The sequence below is a fragment of the Peromyscus californicus genome, unplaced genomic scaffold (genome assembly GCF_007827085.1).
Source record: "Peromyscus californicus insignis strain IS unplaced genomic scaffold, ASM782708v3 Scaffold_22__1_contigs__length_63687245, whole genome shotgun sequence".
Lineage (NCBI taxonomy): Eukaryota > Metazoa > Chordata > Mammalia > Rodentia > Cricetidae > Peromyscus > Peromyscus californicus.
The window spans coordinates 60114310-60129793 of NW_026294525.1; the positions used below are offsets into that span (position 1 = coordinate 60114310).

At 42.7% G+C, this 15484-nt stretch overlaps 1 protein-coding gene across 9 annotated transcripts in view; it reads left to right on the top strand.

Moving 5' to 3' along the window:
* The window catches only part of Mettl24 (methyltransferase like 24), a 169270-nt gene that overhangs the window by 17011 nt on the left and 136775 nt on the right, over positions 1-15484 (top strand). For 4 of the 9 annotated variants that reach the window (XM_052751464.1, XM_052751474.1, XM_052751462.1 and 1 more), the window contains exons 1-2: positions 2802-3354; positions 11153-11187. The gene's annotated coding sequence lies outside the window, so the exon portion shown is untranslated. Of the gene's footprint in view, positions 1-2801; positions 3355-8793; positions 9004-11152; positions 11188-15484 lie in introns of those variants that run through there. The other 5 variants (XM_052751463.1, XM_052751467.1, XM_052751471.1 and 2 more) reach the window with 4 other exon arrangements.

The following is a 15484-nucleotide window of genomic DNA, read 5'->3' on the forward strand; positions in this document are numbered from 1 at the left end:
GTGGGGGGGGTGAGATTGGTCATAAATACAGCGACAAGGCTGAGAGACGACGGCTCAGCAGTTGAGATTGCTCACAACCTCCTGTAACTACAGTCTCAGGGGTCCAACACCCTCTTCTGGCCTTCGTGGGCACACTCATACATCTTAGTGAGTGTTCTGTTTGTGTGAAGAGACACCATGACAATGGCAACTCTCAGACAGGAAAACATTTCATTGGGGGTGGCTTCCAGTTTCAAAAGTTTAGTCCATTATCATCAAGGACGGAAGCATGGTTGCATGCAGGCAGACATGGTGCTGGAGAAGGACCTGAGAGTTCTACATCTGGATCCATAGACATCAGGAAGACAGAGGGTCACTGGGCCTGCCTTGGGCCCTTGAAACCTCCAAGCTCACCCCACACTTCCTCCAACAAAGTCACACCTACTCCAGGAAGGCTACACCTATTCTAACAAGGCCACACCCCCAGCCCCTCCCAGGTAGTGCCACTCCCTGATGAACAAGCATTCAAATATATGAACCTATGGGGGCCATTGCTATTCCATCTCACATACATACACATACACATACATACATATACATTAAATAAATCTTTAAAAGTTATTTTAAAATGCAGAGAAGAGAAAATTCCCAGTATAGCTCATTTTCACTTTTCTGTTGAGGTTTAGCATGCGATTTTGTTTGAAGAAAGAGCTATGCTGAGGCTTCAGAGGCAACAGTATTTTGATGAGCTAGGAGTCTTACATCAAGCAGGTTCATTTCTAGTAATTTCCACCAGGGGGTGATGTTGTATCAAACTCAAGTAAACCAGCCGGGGAAATTTAGAAATGACAAGAAATAAGAAGTAGATGATTAAGTGTGTGGCATGTGTGAGGGGTGTGTGTGTGTGTGTGTGTGTGTGTGTGTGTGTGTGTGTGTGTGTGTGTATACTTTAGTTTCTATTGCCAAAATTCAATTATTCTGAATTCTATTTAAAGTAGGCAAGAGATGCACGTGCTTACATCAAAAAACATATGCACCACATGGAAACTATATCATGATAAATGGGCATTTTAACATGAAAAGAACATTTTTAATGGTTAAAAATAAAAACAAAGGCTGCAGCTCAGCACAGGTGATGTCTTGTCCCAGGGCCATTAAAATAGTTTCCATATAATATATTTGATTATGTTTTTCACCTCCCCCTTATTTCCCTGCCCACACAACTTTGTTCTCTCTGTCCCCCCCCCAAAAAAATAATAAAATAAACTCATAAAAACTCAAAAATGAAAAATAAAACAAACAAACAAAAACCCTCAAAAAAACCAACCAGACCCCCCCTCCCAAAAAAAAAATACTAAAACAAAACAGACCAAAACAAAATGTCCAAACGAAACCCTGGGGGTTCGTTTTGTGTTGTCCAACTACTCCTGGGCACAAGGCCTTCCTTGGAGTGTGGGTGATGAGCCCCGGGATACTCCAATGGAGAAAACTGGCTTTCCCTGTGCCAGCAGGTGCCAGTTGTAGACAGCTTCTCCTTGTGTAGAGGTGGGAACCGGAGGCTACACCCCTCAGTGCTGGGACCCATCTGGCTTGAACGTGTGTTAAGCACACTGGATGCTGCAGCTTTCTCATGTTGCATCCTGAGTCTCTCATACACTGTGACCTCTACCTATTTGCTATTCTGGCTTAGCTTCCCACTCATTTTATATTTCTAAAGCTCAACATTGCAGGACTGAAAGATCAAGGCTTCCTGGCTACCTGCCCCGATTCTTCCATGGTCACTAATTGCTCAACGCTTTCCGTGGTGTCTCTCAAAGGTCATTATTCATGTGGGTCATGAGCTGCCAATGCAAGCTGCATCTTAAAATCACAAGGGAAGTTTTGGGGGAAAATCCCCAGTGCTCAGCCTTGCTTTGTTACAGCAGAATCTTTAAGACAAGGGGGTGGGATGAGGGATGGGTGGGAGGCGCTGCAGGATTAGTACGTGCTCAGAGCTGTCCACAAGGCTTTAAGCCTTGGCTGAGAACCACAGTACCATCTTCTTTTTCTCTTAGCGCTCTCCGCTGCTATAACCATTACCTCCCGCCTCTCCTTGCTGTCATGGTGCAGAGCTAGGAGAGTGTCCTGGTTTAAGCAGGTACATCCTCAGGCACTCTGGACAAAGTGGCCTATGCGAATTAACGATCTCCCAAAATGGCTCTCTAGATATGCTGGAAATTTCCTTGCTGGCTAGAGGTTAGCTGCCAGGAGACAGCAGCCTGTCTGAAAGATGGGAGATAAACTGTGCACATGGACAACCACCTGATCACATATGACAACTCTGAACCGTGACCTGCAGTCTTCAGTCCAGGAAACCATCCCCTTATGTACAAGGCACAGCACAGGAAGCCAGGCTGCTGTGTGTCAGACTTGCGGGACACCAGATCAGATGCCTGTCTCTAGTGCCATTCCAGAACCCGGAACAATCACTTCTGTAACAGTTGACACAAAATGCTCAGGACACGATTAACAACCAATATCTTCCTAATTTTGCCTCTCCTTCTAACTTTGGATCAACCAGAGAAATCTGGTGACAGGGATGTCTTTCCTTTGTCAGTCTGCTTGCTGTTTCCCATGTGGAAGGTCTCCAACCAGGGCATCACTGAATCCTTCCTCCTTTTGTGCTTTAAAGATGTCTAACTCCTCGGCCCGCCTCTGAGTTCCTGCCAAATGCAAGGGATTCAGGCTGACTCCCACACAAGCACTAAAGAACTAGCCGTCACTTTTCTTTTGGCTGGTATATTAGTCAGCATTCCTCAGAGAAATAAAGCCAACACACAGCTATGTAGAGATCTAGCACAAGGGGGGTCAGGTCAGATCACGTGACTGTGGAGGCTGAGCAGATGTCTGCAAGATGGAGGCCAAGGAAAGCTAGGGGTACAGCTCCAGTCCAAGCCTAAAGCCCGAGAACCGGGGCAGCTCATCTGATGTGAAGGTCAGGAGTGCTGGTGTCTGGGGGGCAGGAGACGATGAAGAGCCCAGTTCAGGTGGAGAACAGACTCATCCTTCCTCACCTTCCATCCACCCAGGCCTGCGCTGGGTTGCTCATGCCACATTTGTGAGGACGATGAACTCAGTCTGAAGTCAGCCTTCTGAGTCAGTTCCTCATCTCGGGCCAGCAAGACCTGACAACCTGGTTCAACTCCCAGAACCTCCAGTAGAGCCCATGGTAGAAGCAGGGAGCTCCTCATGCTCATCTCTGCTGGAGACATCCCCACATCCATGTCCACGGATAACATGTGACCAGCTATTTGGGTGTTCCTTAACCCAGGCAAGTTGGCACATGGAACAAACCATCATAACTGGCCTTAATTTCTATGAAGATTTCATGTTTATGTAAGTAGAAGTGTTTTTATTGGAGCGTGCTACTGCATGAAAATGGATCACCTGTTTTGTTTCCTTGTTTCCAATTTCAGAACATCATTTATGGCTTTTGGTGCTTTGTAGACATAGGGAACAACTGGTTTCTGTCTTTCAAGTGTGGAGCCTTTGTGGCTGAGCGTGTGCCTGCTGCGCTGTGACCCAGGGGAACGAGGCTACTTTGAGGCACGGCCATTGTCAGTGTGGTGCCTCTACAGACAAAGGTTATGTTCAGAGTTTAAGATTTTATTCACTTGGAAAGAAAAGATGTTGAACAGAAAGGCCATAGCCCAGCTGGGTGTAACGTATAGAAGATAAGCTATTTTTAAAATGACACATATTCCTATTACAGGATAGACTCATTCAAATGGGCTTTCTCTCTCCGCTTCCCCATATCTCTTTGCTTCTTTTCCTTTTTCTTTCCTCCCTCCCTCCCTTCTTCTCTCTCTTCCTTTTCCTTTCCTCTCCTCTCCCTTCTTTCTTTCCTTTGACCTCCCTTTTCTACAACCCCCTCCTCTCCTCTCTTCCTCCCCTAATTTTAGGTTTTTGAGACAGGGTCTCACTGTGTAGCCCTAGCTGTCCTGGAAGTTACCATGTAGACCAGGCTGGCCTTTAACTCACAGAGATCTGCCTGCCTCTGCCTCCTGAGTGCTGGGATTAAAGGCGTGCAGCACCACACACAACCTTTCCTATTCTTTTTTTTAAACAGAGTCTGCTACGCAGCCCAGGCTGGCCTGAAACACCAATTTATTTTTAACCCAAATTTTCTCAGTCAATTAAGAGCTTTTAGAAAGGAGGAAGAAGACGGTGGTGGACCCCTGCGTCCTGGGAGTTGTAGGTCTTAGAAACCTGCTACAAGACTCTCCTATAAGGAAGAAGAGAATAGTGGACCCCTGCCTGCTGGGAGTTATAGTTCTTACAAACCTGCTCCAAGACTCTCCTAATGTCAAATATTTGAAATGAATGCAGCCCTTCTAGTATTTTTTTTCTCAATTTCTCTCATCTTTCTTCTTGAACGTGTGAAGGATGGAGACACGTTTGAAGCCTATTTCCTCAGGATATCACTCACTGGAGAAAAGCTGATTGAGATGTTTAAATGGTGCCTTTCTTCTTGAAAAATCTCAGCAGTTTACCACCAGGCCTGGGGGTTTTATTATCCTAAGTGACTTTGCTGTCTATAAATCACATCCCTAAGCAGCCAAAGGGAACATGTTAACCAGATCCCTTCAAAATATAACCAAGGCTTTTCCCATCGTTAGCGGAGCAATTGACTTCCGTCAGCTCAGGGCACCTGACGACCTGGCCTGCAGCCATGCTACTCTCAGCCCCATCTCGAACAGCCCTTGCCCTTGCATTAAACTTCTTTCTGCGTACGTCGTAGGGTGTCTGCCTACTCCGTTTCCCCGTGGGCCCTAGTATTTCCCTTCATTCAGACCCAGCTCATCTAGCTTCACACACGTCCTCTGAGTGCCCTGCAGGCTCTGCCCAGGCCCCTTTCTGGAAACCTTCAGGGACCCATCTCAGCAGATTCACTTGGGCCCTGGGCCCTTTTGTGAGAACAAGAACATCAGGTACCAGTTCAGCTGCAAGGAAGAGAAAGCCTCCAACTATTTTCATGAATAAGCACAAAAGGAAGAAGGACATAGGCAGTTCAGGGCTGGCGTGGGGACGCTGTGATCGTCGGTGACCCAAGCTCCTTGGCTATGGCCCAGCACTCATGACAGGAGACGCTGCGGCTACCACTTCCTTCCTTCTTCCTGCAAGGAAATGCCCCAGAAGACTCACATAACATTTTGCCTCCATATGTTTGCATAGGATTTAGCCCAAGGGTTCCACTGAGATTTAAGGAAATGTGGCAAGTTGGTGGCCATGTAAAGGTCAAGCTCTCAGCTCCACTTAATTTATCAAACTGTAAATCGAGTTTCACCAGCTGAATTAAGAATTTGTACTAAGTAGAGGCTGGAGAGCTGGCTCAGCAGGTAAGAGAACTGTCTGCTCTTCTGGAGGCCCAGGGTTAGACTCCCAGTACCACGTGGTGCTCACTACCATCTGCAACTTCGGTTACAGGGATTTGACTCCCTTTTCTGGCCTCCATGGGCATCAGGTACTCATATGATGCACAGACATACATGTAGGCAAAACATCCATACCCATAAAATGTTAATAATAAAAGTTTGAGTCAGGCGGTGGTGGTCCACGCCTTTAATCCCAGTACTCGGGAGGCAGAGGCAGGCGGATCTCTGTGAGTTTGAAGTCAGCCTGGTCTACAGGGTGAGTTCCAGGACAACCAGGGCTACACAGAGAAAGCCTGTCTGGAAAATAAAAATGTACTAAGGGGTTCTGTAACGATTTCCTGGTGACTGCAAGCTCCAGAAACAGGTCGGTTCTAGCTGATAACCAGGTTATTCAGATTTATGTGGAGGAAAACAAGAGAGAAGAAACGGAGAAGAGCAGAGATGAAAGCTTGACAAGGGCTGTGTGGGTCTGAGGAGGCAGCAGGAACTGCTTCAGATCCAGACCCCCTGTGAAGTCTGAATGCACACTGTTAATTCTACATTCCTCAGAAACTGTACACTTCAGAAAATGGGGGAAAGAGAGCAGAGGAGAGGGAGGGAGGGGAGAGACAGAGACAGAGAGAGAGAGAGAGAGAGAGAGAGAGACAGAGACAGAGACAGAGACAGAGACAGAGACAGAGAGCATTTCAGATTCCCTAAGAAGTGAAGAGGTGTCTGGACTAGAGCGTGATAGCTCAGTGGTTAGGAACACACACTGCTCTTACAGAGGACCAGAGTTTGGTTCCCAACACCCAGGCAGCTCACAATTGCCTGTAACTCCAGCTTCAGAGGATCGACACTCAGTTCTGGTTCTCATGGGTGTAAGGGTTCTGTCCTTAATTACGTCACCATCCTGCGACGGCGTCCCAGCCTAAAAAGCGGGTGGGCCCTCTGTGCGCCCCTCTTCTCTTTCTGCTCTCTCCTTCCGTCTGTCCTCTCTCTCTCTCTCCCTCTCCCCCCCCCAATAAGGCTCTAAAAAGGTAACCATGGCTTATGATTCTTCAGATCAGCACTGTCCTCGAGCAGTGCCGAATTAACCAACAATGGGCACTTGCAGTCATATGTGCATGCGCGCGCGCGCGCGCACACACACACACACACACACACACACACACAGATAATTAAAAACAAAACACATCTTACAAAAAAAGAAGCTGCTTTTCATGGGGCTTGGGGAGATCATCCAGTGAGGAGAATGCTTGTCCTGCAGATGTGAGGGAAAGAGTTCCAGTTCCCAGAACCCACCTCACACCAGGCAGGCACGGTGGCCAGCTGTGCTCCACAGGCACAGACAAAGCAACCCAGGAGCAAGCTGGCTGGCTAGACTAGCCAGAATTGACGAGCTCCAAGTTCAGCAAGAGATCTTGCCTCAAAATGTAATGTTAAGAACCTTCTAGAAAGACGTTGAACACTACAAGCATGTGCACGTGTACCTGCACACGTGTGCGAATAGGCATACACTCACACCACACATGCCTACGCCCATACACATACAAAATACAAAACCTTTTGTTTTCTGCAGTAATTTCAGTAAAATGGACGCCTTGTTTGTTTTGTTTGCTTTTTGTTTTTGTTTATCAGACAGGGTTTCTCTCTGTCCTGGAACACACTCTGTAGACCAGGCTGGCCTCAGACTCACAGAGATCCTCCTGCCCCCTCCCCGCAAGTGCTGGGATTAAAGACATGCACCACCTCCACCCAGCAAAATGGATGCTTTTTTATGGTGTTACATAAAAATCACAGGATGCCATTGTTTCTGTCTAAGCTCCTGCACTATAGATCAGACTAAACTAAAAAATGAAATCACTCACAGTAAAGATGAAACTAAGCGGTTTATCTGACCTTCCAAGAAATTGGGGTCACAGAAGCCAAGGCCAAACTTTCCAGACAAGCCTGTGTCAATTGATATGATAATGAAATTCTCCAAGCTGCAACTCCTAAGAGGAAACAGGTAATGGAAAGTAAGCCCATGTTAACCAATTCATTATGTTTCTGTTGTCGTCTTGAATGACCAATAAGTTCTTTTGCTCCTGATATTTTTCAGTTGATAAAATCAACATCTTCTGCTTGGCCCATCAAAACACTTCATCTGTTTCACAGAATGAAGATCTGCCTAAATCTAGAAGGGAAAGAAGGCCAGTTGTGGGGTGGATTGAATAAGAATGATGCCACAGACTCATAATTTGAATGCTTAGTTACTAGGGAATGAAATTGTTTGAAGGATTAGGAGATGTGGCCTTGATGGAGGAAGTGTGCCACCGAGGGTGGGCTTTGAGGTTTTGAAAGCCCATGCCAGCCCCAGCCCCTCTCTCTTCTCTCTCTCTCTCTCTCTCTCTCTCTCTCTCTCTCTCTCTCTCTCTCTCTCTCTCTTTCTCTCCCTGCAGATCAGGATGCAGCTCTCAGCTACTGCTCTGGCAACAAGTGTGTTGCCATGCTCCCTGCCATGATGGCAATGTGGTGGGGCCCCAAAACAGCTTAACCACACAGCTGCCATGACAGGCTTAGGGGCCCAGACACAGCTTCTGGAAGGCAACACCTGGACCCAGGAAAAGCCATAAGCTGACACCTCCCAGCTTATTTAGCAGCTTGATGAACATGGTTTATTAAAAATGAGTGGATTGCTGTGACACGGAAGCAGTTCAGTCCTCCACCGGGACTGGGGCTGAGAGACTGACTTCATAGAGATCCTGAGGACAAAAGGTCAAGGCCATGCAGGCTGCAGAGGCTCCTTTGTAACCACTCGGCTCCTCAACACCGTCACTGTAGCCTGAGAGCAGTCATAAATAGTATGTAAACATACGGCCATAGTTGTGTTTCAGTAAAGCTTTATTTAAAAACAAGCCGAAGGCTATCATCAGCCTGAAGGGTATCGTTTCGTCAATTTAGACTTTAAGCTCTATATGGGAGGGACACATCTGGTTTGTTCAACACCTTTACATTAACTGGAGGTGCCGGGCCTGATATAGGATAACATTTGTTGAATGACTGGCAGAGAAAATTATCAATGGACAGGTTCCCTACTTAAACTAGGAAAAAGGAGTTAAGACCCATTTGCCAAGATTTCTCATTAGCCTTCTCACTGTATTTCCTCAAAAACTGTAAAAATCTACCTTTTACTAAAGACTTCACAGCTTGACTATATCACAGAGAATGCTACACTCGTGGCCAGAATCCTTGGGTAGCTGAACTATCTAGTCACTTTAGAAGACCAGGCCAGTAAGACCTTGGGAAGAGCCACCATCTCTGTGCTCTGCCTGGTGCCACACCCCTGGCTTGAGACCACTAAGCTGAGGTCATGGAGTTACAGAGGTGGCACAAAGTTGTGACTTTTCCCTGAGTCTGTGCTCTTGGTGGCCTCCAGGCTCATTATTCCTGGGAATCAGCTCCTACCACAGAATTAACAAGATAGAAGCATCAAACCTGTGTCAAGAAGCTCCTCTGACCAGAAGGCCTCCTGGTAAGACTGCTGTGGTGCCTAAGATCAGCCCTTCTTTGCACAGACCCTTGAGTCCTGCTGTCCTCCTGGCCACCAACAGCACTTATCACAGGTCTACTCATTCACTGAGTATGTGTAAGTATCACATGGGTTGCTATAACAAAACAAAACAAAAGATTGGTTGTAACATGAATTCTAAACAGTCTTTTAATAAAAAAAATCCTGGTGCCAGATATTGGGGTAAGTGCTGAAAGATCAGAGAGACAAAGGAATAAGCCACATCTTACCTCTAGTACTCATCAGTCTGAAAAAGCCACCTGAGAGGCCTCTAGCCAAATGAGCTTCCTCAACAGAAAAGGCTTTAGTTCCTGTCTCTTCACACCTTATATACCTTTTTCTGCCCAGCCATCACTTCCTGGGATTAAAGATGTGTGTGCTTCCCAAGCAAAGGCATGAGATCTCAAGTGCTGGGATTAAAGGTGTGTGCCACCACTGTCTGGCTCTGTTTCTCTCCTAGACTGAGTCAATCTCAAGTCACTCAGGGTGGCTTTGAACTCACATAGATCCAGATGGATCTCTGCCTCATGAATGCTAGGATTAAAGTTGTGTGCCACCACTGCCTGGCATCTATGTTTAATCTAGTGGCTTGTTCTGTTCTCTGATCTTCAGGTAAATTTTATTAGGGTACACAATATATCACATTTCCCCTTTTTTTGTCTAAAATAATAAAAGAAGGTTATAACTAATATAAGAAAAACTATATACAATAAGTATATACAATATATACAGTCAATAATTACATTAATAATGTTCAGTACATTAACATTTGACAGATTCACAGAAAATACTCCATTATTTATCCTATTTTGGTGAATCCGAAGTGTTGTATCTAATTCACTTTCTATCCTAACTTGTATTACCAACCCAAAACTATCTTTGATGTCTTTCAAACTTACATACTGTACATATCTTTAGTGAGTTTCTTCTCTGAATTTGTTAACAAGTAAAACTGTAACTATCTGTCTTCAACTCCCTCAGGGACACGAGAAGGAAATAATATTTACTGAGTAAGCAGGAAGTACAAATAATCGACTTCCAAAAAAATGTGAGAAATGACAGAAACAGCCAGCTGCCTGGACAGTCACCCAAGGTTCCTCTGCAACTTTGGGGGCATCCATCTTTGGCCTACAGGCCTAGCATATCTGATGACTTATCTGTGAAGCAGGATTTTCTGAAGGGCCTTCCTACCTTGTCTTGGGAAGGTTTGACAGTCCTTTCTTGTTGTGGTAGCGCCTGTGCTACCACCACCCGTTCACCTGTCTGAGCGAAGGGGTGTGGATTAAAAAACAGAGACAAGAGACAGCGGGTCATTTGCCTCAGCAGAATGCCAAATGCCATTTATTGAAAGAGGGAGGAAACCTTAAATACAGGCTTACAGCACAATGGAGGATCCCCAGAGGGCAGAAGTTCGCTGCTGAATGTTCTACATTCCTGCATCTAAGCTGTTTACACCAAATGCAGGATACACAACAAAGAACTTCTGGTGAGCATTCAGTAAGAAGGAAACTGGCAGGGAATCAGCATAGGGAGGACATCTGGTTAGGGTCAGCAAGCAAGACAACAGCTACCCAAAATGGGGGGCCAGGGCCCTACACTTTCTTTTGTGTCCTGCTTGTCCATTTTTGGCAGTATACTATCAGCAGTTGAGACAAGGGCACTTTTTTGCCCAGTGGCTAGCTTTTGCCACAAAGAAAGCAAGCTCCATATGGAATTTCTTCAATGCCCATCATCTTCTCTGAAGTAGATTGTTGCTGCCAGGAGCAGACACATCTCATTGTCATAACAAAAAGAATCTATGCTATTAAAACATCTTAAATGCCATAGTATGTAGATCTCTAAAGTGTTTGAAGATGACCTGTCTATCTAAAATATATCTGCTTGACCTTGAAAACTTATCTAATATGACTTACAAGTTTGGTTGTAATGACTAACTACTAAATTTCATTTCTTTATATTCTAATTTGTTGGTAATAATAACTTTCAAGGACTAGTAATTTGCATTACATTGTTTTTTTAAAAATATTTATTTATTTATTGTGTATACAGTATTGTGTCTACATGTGTCCTTGCAGGCCAGAAGAGGGCACCAGATCTCATTACAAGTGGTTGTGAGCCACCATGTGGCTGCTGGGAATTGAACTCAGGACCTCTGGAAGAGCAGTCGGTGCTCTTAACCACTGAGCCATCTCTCCAGCCCAAATAACTCTTTTTTTTTTTTTTCCAGAGCTGAGGACTGAACCCAGGGCTTGTGCTTGCTAGGTAAGCATTCTACCACTGAGCTAAATTTCCAGTCCCACATTACATTGTTAAATGAGTTGTGTAGGTACAATACCTTGAACAAGACCAGAAACATATATACAGTATGTTCTAACAAAAATAATCTCAAATTTATATTAACATAAAATTTGTATACAATATACAAAAATCCAATCTAATGTAAAATATTTAAAACTAGTAGTTGCTTTTTAAAAGTAGATTCAATAATCTGCCTTTTTATCTTATCATATCTATATCTTTTTTCTTTTCAGAGTAGATTCAATAACCTACTCTTTTATCCTATTATTTCTATATTTTTTTTCAGAGTAGATTCAATAAGGTACCTTTTATCTTATCATTTCTATATAATACATTTCTATATCACATTCTCCTTTCTTCTTTTAGAAAAAGATTGACTATGACCAATAACAATTATTAACCAATCCCTAAACCAAGACAAACATCAATAATCAATTTTTTTGTGAATGTGGGTGTAGTTTTCTAGGTTACTTCCTGCTGCTTGGGGGCACTGGTAGTCTTATAGGGACACAAAGAAAATTTAGGATTACAGTCAAGTCAAAGTTTCAATTTTCCTTTTAAAATCAACTCAGAGATCTTTTCGACTTAAATTTTTAATTTTTTACTCTGTTTATCTGGTAGAAATATCCATTCCATTATAATATCTTCCTCTACATTAAAATTCCTGTAGGAGAATGCTTAGAGAGTAAAATAATCAAGCTTTGGGTCTAAACAATCCACATGTGCATCCTGTATTTTCTTTTCCACCAAAGCCAATTCTCTCTCAGCTTCAGCTGATAGTTCTCTTCAACTTTTAAGTCCTTGTCACCCTCTAAGGTTTTGAACAAATTTCTTAGTTCATCAATTTTTACCCCAATAGTAGTCTATAAATTGGAAATGTCTCTGAACAATCTCTGAAAGTCATTAAGAGTTCATCATTGATCTCACCTAATTACACCTCTTGGGGTCTAATTCTTTGTAGACATATTTTATATCCTAAATATTAATATGATTTCTCTTTGTATCTTTTCAGGAGCAATTTGTAATCCCTAATAAGGCAAAATTTTCTTTACTTCTTCAAACATTCTTTCTAAAGTATCTACATTTGAATCAGCTAGTAAAATGTCATCTATGTAATAATAAACTATAGATTGAGGAAATTGTTTATGTATTACTTCCAATGACTGTCATACAAAATATTGGCACAGGGTTGGGCTATTAAACATTCCCTGTGGGAAAACCTTCCATTGATATCTCTTAACAGGCTGAGAATTATTGTAAGTAGGCACTGTAAAGGCAAATCTTTCTCTGTCTTTTTCTTGTAAGGGTATTGAGAAGAAACAGTCTTTTAAATTGATAACTATAAGAGGCCATCCTTTAGGTAACAGAGTAGGCAAAGGAATTCCAGATTGTAGAGAGTCCATTGGCTGAATTACCTTGTTAATAGCTCTTAGATCTGTTACCATACTCCACTTACCAAATTTCTTTTTAATAATGAATACAAGAGAATTCCAAGGGCTGGTTGATTCTTCAATATGTTGAGCATATAACTGCTCTTGTACCAGCTGTTCTAAGGCCTGCAGTTTCTCTGTTGTTAAGGCCATTGCTGAACCCATACAGGCTTGTTTGTTAACCATTTTAAAGGTAGGGCTGTTGGTGTCTTTGAAAGATCAGCAGCTGTTGTGTCTTGTTCTTGTACAATCTGGATGGTTAGTGACTGTTCTTTATAATATCTTCTAATACTTTTCCCAGAAACATATGTTAGTTTATGGTTTGTTTCTGAGATTGGAGGAATGTTAATCTGGGTATTCCATTGTGGTAATAAGCCATATTCCCATAGATTCATAGCTCTATTATCCACATATGGCTTTAGTTTTCTTCTATGTCCTTCTTGCCCTATACCTTTGACCCATCTAATGCTCTGTTTCACTTGAGATAATGTTCCAATCCCTAACAGCTGAACATTTACCTCTTGAAGAGGCCAATTTGGATGTCATGATTCTGATGCAATTATTGTCACATCTGTACCTGTGTCTACAAGACCTTCAATGAGAATGCCATTTATTCATATTTTTAATTTTGGTTTTTGTCCATTTATAGAAGTTTGCCAAAAAACTTGCTTCATGGTTTCTCCCAAATTTTTTCTTCGCTCTTCTGTAGCTGTTCTATCACCCTGAGTAGTATGGGTTTTTATTTTTGTTTGTTTTTGTTTTTGTTTTATAATAGGCATTAGGTTCTTTAATTGCTCTGGGAAGGAGTTTCTTCCATGGTGACAGGAAAAGACTGAACCAAATTTAACATGGGAACCTGCAAGAGGCCCCTCAGGGAGTTTCCTGATGACAAAGGATTACCTTGACTGTCCCTTGTTGATCTACATTTGTTAGACCAATGTCTGCCTTTACCACACCTTCTGCATAATCCAGAAGGGAGGGGCATTCTATTGGGATTATTCCTAGGAAAAACATTGTTATTAGGAATGCCCTGTTTTCAGACCCTTTTTAGATAACCTTGTTTACCACAATTGAAACATTTGATGTTTCGATTTTTCTTCAAACCTCTGGAAATCACCTCTCCTATCCAAGCATCATCATGATCATGAGATTCAATATTAATTGTATCCCGAATCCATTCCTCTAAGGGTGCTGATCTTGCCTTTAGTGGCCTAATTATCCTTTTGCATTATGCAGTAGCATTTTCAAAAGCCATAGATTCAATTATTATCTGTCTAGCTTCTGAATTTGGTATCATTCTATTTACTGCTGCAGTCAATATTTATAAGAAATCAGTGACGGTTTCTTTTGGGTCCCATATAACTTTTGTAAATGACTCAGTTTTCTTTCCTACTTCTTCAATTATTTCCCAAACATTTAAGGCTTCCATTCAGCATAAAGCCAGGGTGTGGTCATCATATTAAGACTGTCCTTGTATATCATCATAATTGCCTTCTCCAAGAAGTTGATCTTGGCAAATTTCAATACCTCTTGCCCTACTCTGTTGTTCAATGGTCTTACCCTCATCTTTCCACCAGGTCCTTCATTGTAATTGGGGACCAGCCTTTAAAACTGTTGTAACCAAATCTCTCCAGTCTTGAGGGATAATTCTATTTTAAGTTGACTACAAGTTTAACATCTGTTTCATGAAAGATGAGTGGATGCCATATGAGACTATTGCTTCTCTGAATCTCCTCAAATCTAACATTTGCACAGGAGTCCAGTCAGCCCTTACACAGCCTTGAGGATATCTATCACTGGGTAGTTCCTGTAAGGTTACTGGATAGGTCAAGGTTGGCTGTTTGAAAGCCTTAGGCTGTTTCTCTGTAACCTTATAATGCAATGTTGAGATTGGTTCTCCTGTAAATTCTTCTGTTTGGGTCTGAATATCTCTATGATCTGTTTTAACAAGTTTTTTTCTAAAAGTTTTATCTTGGCACTCATATTAACCAACTTTTTTTAAATGATAAAACAAAAACAATCAAATAATATTTATAATTGACATTACATCTATCCCATCAGCATTAATTATCCTCTCACTTAATTGTTCCATTTTCAGACCATTTAATATATAGTCAAACAGAGACCAAATGCCATCCATTGTAAAAATGTTTCCCAGTTTTTAATGTGGGAAAAATTTTCTTTTAACTAATTCCTCCCTTTAAGAATTCTTAATTGACTCACCAAATCTCTGATGATAATGATTCAGATGACTATGAAGTGAGGTAGCTCCCTAGTGTGGGCAGCAGCCTGAGGAGGGTGCCAAGGGAAAGCAAAAAACCACCAGGAGAGGGAAGAAGTAAAAAAGCCAGCCATCTGCACAGAGGAATGTGCAAAAGTGGCTAATTCCAGCATTTTTGGAGCACAAGTCTGGGCCTGAGTCTGGGCTTGAGCTGGCTGGAAAGTCACAGACAAATGGCTTTTTCATGAGTTTATGCCCCAAAAGTTGGACTCCAGATGTTGTTTGAATTTCTAAATGTCTTATAAATAAAAAAACCTGTAGCCAGAATTGGTATGTAGGCCCACCCAAACCAACAAGACTGGAGTCTGTTGGTTGGCAATGGAGGATATCAATATTTTTCACCTCTTCTAGATGATCAGAATGTACATCCAGGATGGTGAACCACTGTTCTAGATTTCTAGTCCTGGTTAGAACCATTGATCTGTTTGTTTTAATAGATGCATGGATGCTTGAGCTCTATTCCTGCCCTCAAAGTCAGAGTGTCACAGGGTGTGGCACCTGGCATGCATCTTCCTTAAAGCTCTAGGATTTTCTGATGGGCCACCAGGGC